Genomic DNA, 9,705 nt, shown 5'->3' on the forward strand with positions numbered 1-9,705 from the left:
GTTGTTGCGGTAGCTGAACCTTACAACGCCCTTCCGGCCTCCAATGAGTCCGGATCTGCAGATCTGAACTCCTCCTCAATCAAGGAGTTGAGTACAGAAGGCGTACCCACTTTATTGAAGAGAGTTCGCCAAAGGCAGCACCAACACCTTGCGCGCCAATTCGTTAGGGCTTTGGAGTCAATTGACGGGATCCGTTACGAGACGGATCTGAAAATTAGTCAACGTCAAGCGCCCCAACAGCGGACAAATGCCCTCTCCTCCAAATCACCAACAAGTGAATGGGTACAAGTCAAAAGGACCCGTTCAACTCTTGAAGAGCGGATCAAAAAGCGTCGCGTACTGCTTGCGCGCGCGAATTCTTGCGCAAGAGGTCAAAAGATGACAGAGGGAAGAAGTGGAAAAGAAGCCACCAAAACTGCACAAAGTTTGGAGGCCAAAGTCCAAGACGGCGGGGGTCACTTGAATCCGACTCGCCGGCACGCGGGTCACTTCAATCCGACCTGCCAATTTGTAGGTCACTCCAATCCGACCCGCCGATTTGCAGGCCACTCCAATCCGACCCGCCAAAACGCAGGTCGCTCCAATCCGACCCGCTAAAACTGGTCACTTGAATCCGACTCGCCGGCACGCGGGTCACTTCAATCCGACCTGCCAATTTGTAGGTCACTCCAATCCGACCCGCCGATTTGCAGGTCACTCCAATCCGACCCGCCAAAACGCAGGTCGCTCCAATCCGACCCGCTAAAACGCAGGTCACTCCAATCCGACCCGCCAATTTACAGGTCACTCTAATCCGACCCGCCAATTTGCAGGTCACTTGGATCCGACCTTCCAAATCGCAGGTCACTTGGATCCGACCTTCCAAATCTGCAGGTCACCAAAATCCGACCCGCCAATCTGCAGGTCGTCCAAATCCGACCCTCCAAATCGTGGGTCACTTGGGTCCGACCCTCCACTTTGCGGGTCACCCAAATCCGACCCTCCACTTTGCGGGTCACTTGAATCCGACCCTCCAACCCGTCGGTCACTTAAATCTGACCCGCGCCAGAGTCAAGGCAGAAGATGTTCTGCACCTATTTCGTCGATCCCTGTGAGTTCCGCACCTCCGACGGAGCACCGGGACAGTGTGGACTTGTCCCATTTTAAGGTGAGGATAGTCGATCGCCTGGGTCCTTTGCACGAGGATCGAGGCAAAGTTCTGATCGAAGAATGCTTGGGTCCGGTGACTGAACCCCGAGCGATTCGTCGAGCTGGGGGTCGCACACGCCCTCGTAACAATTTCAAGCCTTCTCATAAAGGGAAAACCCCAATTTCTACCCGCCTGGGGGTGTTTATCCAAAACCAAGAGCCTGTTGAGATTCTGCGCTCCCAAAAGTGTAGTTCTAAACACGTAACTCTTAAGAATGCTAATAAAGCGGCAAATCCCTTGAAAGAAACGTATTCATCTGACGATGACAACGTTATGCCAGGGTAGTCATGTCAACACACGATAGGTTGCTCCGATCATCTGACCGATGAGTTGTACTATCGGGCGGGGGGTATGAACGAGTCTCGGAAGAGATATGCCCGAGAAACCAAATCTCACTGCCCGTGCACCGGACTAATCAGGGTAGTATTATCAGCGTGCAGTTGCCCCAAGACCGCTCCGCAGAGGGTCTCCGTATCCGAGAGGATCTCCAACGGAATGACTAAGTCCAAACCAAAGCGTCTCCGTAAGAAGCGATCGACTGTTCATGAAAGCGAACTTCCAAAAGTCACAATTAACATGGCTGATAAGGGAAAGTCGATTCGACCTTCTAGTTTTGACCCTCTCGTATCGCATCGTCTGACTCGGCTACGCGTAGGGACCACCAGACGTAGGGACTACCAGAGAATGCAGAGAGGTTTATCATCGGATGATGAAGCATCAGATGCTAACTCGGCAATCGCTTCTGATAATACGGTATGCAGTCCGGGACAATCTCGCGAAGTGTTCATGATCAACACCGAGCAGATCGCCAAAATTCTCGAGGATGCTCTAACCAAGCAGAAAGAGGCATTCAAGTTCGAAATGGAAACGGCTATGCGGTGGATGAGGGAAGAACATGACCAACAAATCCGAGCTTTGTCGAATCAAATTGGTGAATCCAGCCGTCGCAACACTGCTAACCAAACAAATAGCGATTCAGATGTAGATGAACATCTCAATCCTGATAACCCTCCCGTTGACCAAAACACTGGGGGTGACTCCACTAAAGATAACAACGCTGGGGGTGGTTCCACCGAAGATGACAATGCCGGGGGTGGCTGTGTTATTCCTCTTTCAAATCGTCCGAGGCCCGACACGAGTGAGGATGAGAAAATGAAAGATCTCGAGAGCAAAATCAATGCTCTAATGTCTACCCGAGAGGTGAAAAGGACCGGCATTCCATGTCCCTATCCAAGAGAATGGGATTCGATCTCGTATCCGGCGAAGTTCAACCTGATTAACTTCACGTCGTTTGACGGGAAGGGTTCGCCCACACAACATCTGATCTACTTCAAGTCCCACTTGGGCATGATCTCCGGCAATGAAGCCTTGATGGTTCGGTCATTCGTTGGTACCCTTCGCGGGCCGGCCTTCGATTGGTACCGCCGTCTCAAGCCCGGAAGTATTAACAACTGGGACGATATGGAGAACTCATTCCTTGGTAACTTCTTTGATGACGACGACGAGGTATCCATCAGGATACTTTTCGATGAGAAACAAGAAGATGACGAGACAGTCGACGACTTCGTCAAGCGCTTTCGGAATAAAGCAATGAACTGCCGAGATCCGATCACGGAGGACTTCATCCTCCAGACATGTCATAACAACCTATCTATTGAGATATTAGAAGTTATGGGAGTCGCACCGTCCAACACTTGGAAAGAGTTGAAGATGCGTGGAGAGCGGGCCGAACGCTTCCTCCGAAGGAAGAAAGCCGAGAGGAGCCAACCGACGACGAATCTTCCGAACTCAAACTTCGCCTCCCGTGGTAAAAGAAAGGCACATGCAGCGATTGTAGACGTTAATCAGACATCGCAACAACAACCCCGAAGGCAGCAAAAGACTTCGGATCCGAGACTCCAAAAAGAGTACTCCTTCAAGGACGAAGACGTTCCGGCTATTTTCGAGTCTCTCCTTGAAAACAACAAGATTAAGCTTCCACCCATCACAAATCAGGAGGAAGCTGATAACATTTTGAATCCAAAGTATTGTGCGTACCACAGGAGGATCCTCCATCCCACCAAGGATTGCTTTGCTCTCAAGAATAGCATTCAAACCTTGGTTGAAGCCGGCGTTATATCGCTCAATTAAGTCGAATGAAGACTCCGACAAGTATAAGAGTATAAACTGCTCCTTCCTACACTCCAAAGAGTATACGAGTATAAACTACTTCTCAGTCATCCAACTAAGTATAATGTTAAACCCGGTTTCGCAAAGGAAGCTGGGGGAGGATGATTTATGTAACGGGAAGTTCCTAGAGAATCATATATTCTTAAGGATAACCCGAACATGCGACTGAGGATAACGTACTCCTCGTTACGCCCAGTTTTGCAAAGAAAGCTAGGGGTGGATAATTCATGTAACGGGAAGTTCCCGGAAGAATATTAAATGTAATATTCTTAGGGATAACCCGATCATTATGAACAAAGTGATAAATACTAAACTCCTACTATGACTTCCGAATACTCTTTTGCTGAGATGAGATTCGATCACTTTATTAGATCAATCTTCCCTCACAAAACTCTCATTGGTGCTTAATGACTCATAGTCTCCCACCACAAAATCCCCCACCGATCAGACTAATTGACGGTAGGACCACCAAAATTCTTTCCTGTTTAATCCATTCAAACTCCCGCTATGTTCGTGCACTCAACACTTTCATGGTTAGAGTCCGGATATAATGCTTAGAATTTTGATCTGTCAATCCTTGATGAAATGTCAAACCCCTTCATGCTAAGCCATTATCACTTAACACCGAGAACCCCTACTGAGTGATTTGTACAAGTCAACACTCCCACTATGATTTGTACTCTCACTCCCACTATCCACTTGGTCAAACCTTCCTACAGTTAGGACCACAGTCAAAATCCACTCTCGATTCCTTCAATGAACGAGAGGTCCACAAATCGAGTGATCAAACCTATAAAAGTTAGGGTCATATCGCACTCCCACTCTCATTTGGTCAAACCTTCCTACAGTTAGGACCACAATCAAAATCCCCTCTCGATTCCTTCAATGAACGAGAGGTCCACAAATCGAGTGATCAAACCTATAAAAGTTAGGGTCATCTCACACTCCCACTCTCACTTGGTCAAACCTTCCTACAGTTAGGACCATAACCAAAATCCCCTCTCGATTCCTTCAATGAACGAGGGGTCAATTTTCAGATCGAGCGATCAAACCTTCCTACAGTTAGGGTCGCCTCAAACCTCCCACCTGGTCAAACATTCCTACAGTTAGGACCAAAACCATAATTCCCTCTCGATAAACGAGAAATCCATCTTTAGTTCGGTAATCAAACCTTCCGACAGTTAGGATTATCCGAATCTCTTTGATTCTCGGAGTGGAGATCCCACTCTTAGTTTCACATTCCCGGATTCTTGAAATGGAGATCCCACTTTGAGTTTCCTTTTACAACTGGAGATAGAATATAAAATTCTTCCTCTTCAGCTTTGGGAGATAGAATATAAAATTCTTCCTCTCCCGTATCGGGTTCGTCTTTGCCCACGGGTTTTAATAATTCACATGCTAGCCCGATTCAAACGGTAATCGGTAAAGGCACATCAAACCCGTTGATGGCTGGGGGTTTGCCAAAAATCCCATAGCCTATGTCTAACACGCATTGCCGGTTAGTCTTTGACCGTAAAAAGGACAAAAGACCACATATTCAACATTGTGGCAGGGTGTTATTAATAACATCAAAATCCATGCCTTACACGCATGGGGAATTTCATCCTGAATCCTAAGAAAGGATATGCCGACGCCTAACACGCGTCGCCGGTTTAGTCTTTCCCGATTGAAAAAGACACCAAGGTCTAAACTTGGGGAATTTTATCCCGAAGCCTAAGTAGGGATGAGTCAGCGTCTAATACACGTTGCTGGGTAGCCTATTCCCGTAACAATGGCGAAGCCTATGTATTCAACATCATAGCACAAAGTCTAAGAGAATTCACTCTCTTAGCACAACGTTACATGCGGAACGGACTTAAACAATCTGCATGCTAGCCCGACTCAAACGGTAGTCGGTAAAGGCTAATCAAATCCGTTGAAGGCTGGGGATTAGCCAAAAATCCTAAAGTCAACGCCTAACACGCGTTGCCGGGTAGTCTATTCCCGTGAGAAAGACGAAGTCTACGTATTCAATATCGTAGCACTAAAAGAGTTAACTCTTTTAGCATAACGTTACATGCGGAACGGACTTAAACAATCCGCATGCTAGCCCGACTCAAACGGTAGTCGGTAAAGGCTTATCAAACCCGTTGATGGATGAGAATTTGCCAAAAAATCTATAAGTACGAGTCATTGACGTATCAGCTTCATTAGTTGGTCTCATGACTTAAACATCCAACAAACTTCAGGATAAGATCCACACGTACAGATGAATCAGCTTTAATAGTTGGTCCTACAGCCCAACATTTGGGACCGTCACGCTCCAATGCCTTAAGAGCTTAAACTGTGTAGACTCCAGCAAACGTACGAGTATAAACTGTGTTAACGCCGGTCAACGCGTTACAGTAAAGATCGATGCCGGTCAACGCATCAGCAATTTCGCCAAAATAAGGCAAAAGATGACTCCAAGGATTTCAGTTACAATCAGATATGAATTCCCGATGGAGAGGATTAGTTCAAAGTCAACTCAATGGCACGAGCTAAGTTCAGAAAGTTACACACCAATCTCAGTTCAAGATTTCGACAGCGGTCAGACGATAAACGCAGCGCCGGAAGAACTTCACCTATTCGACGAAACAATGAATAGATTGAAGACTGAAGAAGTTAAGAATCGAGATAGTTCAAGGTCACTTTACGAAATTGAGGAGATGACCTATCTTATCCAAAGCATTCCAGACTCCTTAATAAAGAATGAGTCTGAAATACTTTGGAGGGGGTATCTGTAGGCGTCTAAAAATGCCTATAGGTGTCCGTACACAGCTTGAGACAGAGAGAAGACGACGAACATCGTTATCCGAGTCTAAGAGGATTATCTGACGCCGACAAGCGTATGAAGCAAAACGGCGAATCAAGTGACCTACACGCTCGACAGTCAGCTCGTGCGCGCCAATCAGCATGCGTGCGTCAATCAACACGTGTGTATCAACCGACGCGCGTTCTACAGTTAATCCCGTAACGAAGCGTGCAAGTCAACAAGACGATCAAATATGTAAAACGGGAAAAAAATACAAGTCATGGAAGAACCGGAAAACACGAAAGTCAGCGAAGCCCAAAAGCGCGTCGCGCGGTACGGACCAAACCGACCCGCAGGTCGGCGGGTCGGCCAAAGCCGACCCGCGCCCCCGCGGGTCAGATCGACCCGTCGCGCTGTTTTGACCCCCTGAGGTGTTTTTCGACGGTTTTGACGATTTTCTCGAGATCTTTTTAGTTCCAGAGGTTGCCAACTGACTTGATATCATCTACAAACGTGGTTAGGCTGTTATTGACTAAATATAAGGCCAAATCACTTGTTCTCATCCAAATAACCGCTTCCGAAGCCCTATAAATACAAGCCTAGGGCCTCCTTTCAGCGGGGGCGATTGATTATCAAGACGAGGAGGTGCTGCCGGATTGTGGAGTCAAAGGAGCACGAATTTCAGCGAGGGTTGACAGATCTTGGCGAGTTCTTCGGCATAAAGAAGGAGAGTTCGAGAGATCCGACACCCATTCCCGTCCGTCCCTTGAGATTAGGCTTGGTCTTAATCTCGAGAAGAGCCCTGATTTCGCTTGGTCGATCTCAGCGCTTCAAATCAAATACTTCCTCGACGAAGGAGAAGTTCTGCCGAATTTTCCATCAACCGGATCCAGATCTAAGGCGGTCTACGGATAAACCCCGGCACAGGCAAAGATCCCACGCAAGCAGAAGACCGATAAACGATCTCTGCGTTTGTTTTGACGAGAGTTGTAACTTTTGTTTTCATTGTGTAAAGATCTTATAAAAAGATTATCTTTTGTTTTCATTGTAACGACCGAAGTTGTAATGAATACCGCAATGAATACATTAATTTTCGACGCAAACAACTATGCTGATTCGAACTTGTTTAGCTCTTTATTGTTGGATTTTTTGGTTAATGTTTGTTCACTCAATCAAGCTGTTAGGGCTGTTTTTTTTGTTAATATGCTGCTTCGAGCTTGTTTAGCTCTATCTTCACATAATATTGTTCGGATTTCGAGCTGTTGGTGGTGTTTTCGTTCTGTTTGGAGCTCAGATTGAGTTTTGGGCGATGATGATGATCACCTAAATAAGATTGCAAACTAATTTATAATGTTCATAATAAGATAAGGCGTTCTTTATTACGTTATTAGAACACAATCTACGTGAACTTGTACGTTTCAGTTGAGGCAATCAATTTTGATAAAAGACCAATAGTTGAGCCAAATTGTGAAAATTGTGTAAATTTTGTGTTCATGGATAGTTGAGGATAGAAAGATTTTATAAGATTTGATAATGTAAAACTAGCCGTTAAAATAATGGTTATAAAGTGATAAATATGGTAGCTGACACTTTTCTATAAATTTGGCATATGTAACCAAACAAAAGAAAAGGAAAAATTGATATTTCTATAAAGTTATGGGCCCATTTTTTTGAACCAAACAAGCAAAGTACAAAAAATAAGAAAATTTATATTTTTTGACTTCTAAAAAATTTTCCTATTATATTTTTAAGAAATACAAGGAATTCTAAAAGTTGGGTGTTTTCCTTTTCCTATAATTTATAGAAATTGAACCAAACACCCATTTGGATTCTCTGTAATTGGAAAGAATTATAGATTTCATAATGATATAGAGTTTGAAATACTAAGAGACACGAGATTAGTGATTTCTATTGCAAGGTTCTTCCGTTGTACGATGAATTTCACGTATTGAGCCTCGTAAATGTAGGCCGAAGTTGGTCGATTGAACCATATAAAAAATCCCGATGTTCTTCTTCTTTATGAGGGGGGTAAAAGCCCCCCACACTCCCGTATCTAATACTTGTATATAGTCCTAGAAATCAAAAGTTATCTTTAAGTAATTTTACAATCATACAATTTAGTTGGGCATAACAGTGACAAATTGAACAAATATAGATACAATTTTCTATCTCCAAATGAATTATGCATCATTTTGCATCGTATGAGGGCTAACATAACAGATTTATCAAAACACATGATATAACGCATAAAATAGTATAACAAGTGTGAAGCGAAGGAGGTAATCTTTGACTAGCCTATTTAATTTTGCGCTCTAAAAAGTCAAAGAGGAAGAGATATGTGTGCTAAAAATACGCATCTCCTTCTTATGATGAGCACAAGGAAAAACCTTGAATGAGGGTGTTATAGAACATTTTGTCAAAAGTAAGCTTATCTCTGAAGTTTACACGGTCAAAACTTCGAGGTGCGTTCATTAACCATTTTACGGACAAATTTGCATAACCAACCTATTTTGAATTTTATTCAAAAAAACAGATCTATTTCAAACTTAATTTTAAAAACAGACCCAGTTGGTTGAAACTGGGTCGGTTTTTAAAAAAAAATTCCCAAACTTCACGGGAGTTGAAGTCCCGTGAAGTTTTTTACATAACAAAACTTCACGGGACTTCAACTCCCGTGAAGTTTGGGATTTTTTTTTTTTCAAAAACCGACCCAGTTTCTGTCCAACTAGGTCGGTTTTTGAAATTAAGTTTGAAACTGGTCCTTTTTTGGGAATTTTTTGACAAACAGGTTGGGTTTGAAATTTGTCCACGATTTTACAAATGGCAATTTCAAGACAATTTCTTGTTAGCTATTGTGCAGTATAGGATAACTTCAATTTTGCTCTTTAATTGACGGCAAATAAGAAATATTATGCTCTTTCATGTCCGTTGCAAATCCAACATGATATATTTTTTGCCGCTTTAAAAAAAAGAAAAATAGTCTTGATTTTTAAAAACTAGTGCTACTATATGTCACATTTAACAATCTCTTTCCTAGCAAACTATGTAGAACAACTACTATGTTCGGTTTTTGATTTTTGTGGGATTGTCATGAATCGAAGTCATCCTAAAAAATGAAACTAAAGAAATGCAAACGATAAATCGAAAGTTTATATAATGATCTCGCATTTGGTTGAAAATTTTCAATTGATCTGGTCCATTAAAATTCGAAAAAAATAAAACAATGTTGAAACTAATATATTTATTTCTAAACTATATATTTTACTTAACCCAATGATTTTCATTTGTTAGGACACCTCGTGTTCTGAATAATTTCTCTCCGATATGACTCTCATTTCTTCAAAAATAAAACTCAAACATGGTTAAATAATAATTAAAAAATTTTCCAAAAAAAAAAACAATTACAAAATTTCACCAGGACAAGCATTCATCATGTGAAATAATTGCTTTTAAAAAAGTAAAAATAAATAAAAGGGAAAGGAAAAAAAAAAATTTAACGGCAAAACAAATCCAACAAAGAAGAGGGAAGATCAAATGAAGAAAGCTCAACTTGCAAGATCTCAAACACGAACAT

This window comes from Asparagus officinalis, chromosome 9 (genome assembly GCF_001876935.1).
Source record: "Asparagus officinalis chromosome 9, Aspof.V1, whole genome shotgun sequence".
NCBI classification, from domain to species: Eukaryota; Viridiplantae; Streptophyta; class Magnoliopsida; order Asparagales; family Asparagaceae; genus Asparagus; species Asparagus officinalis.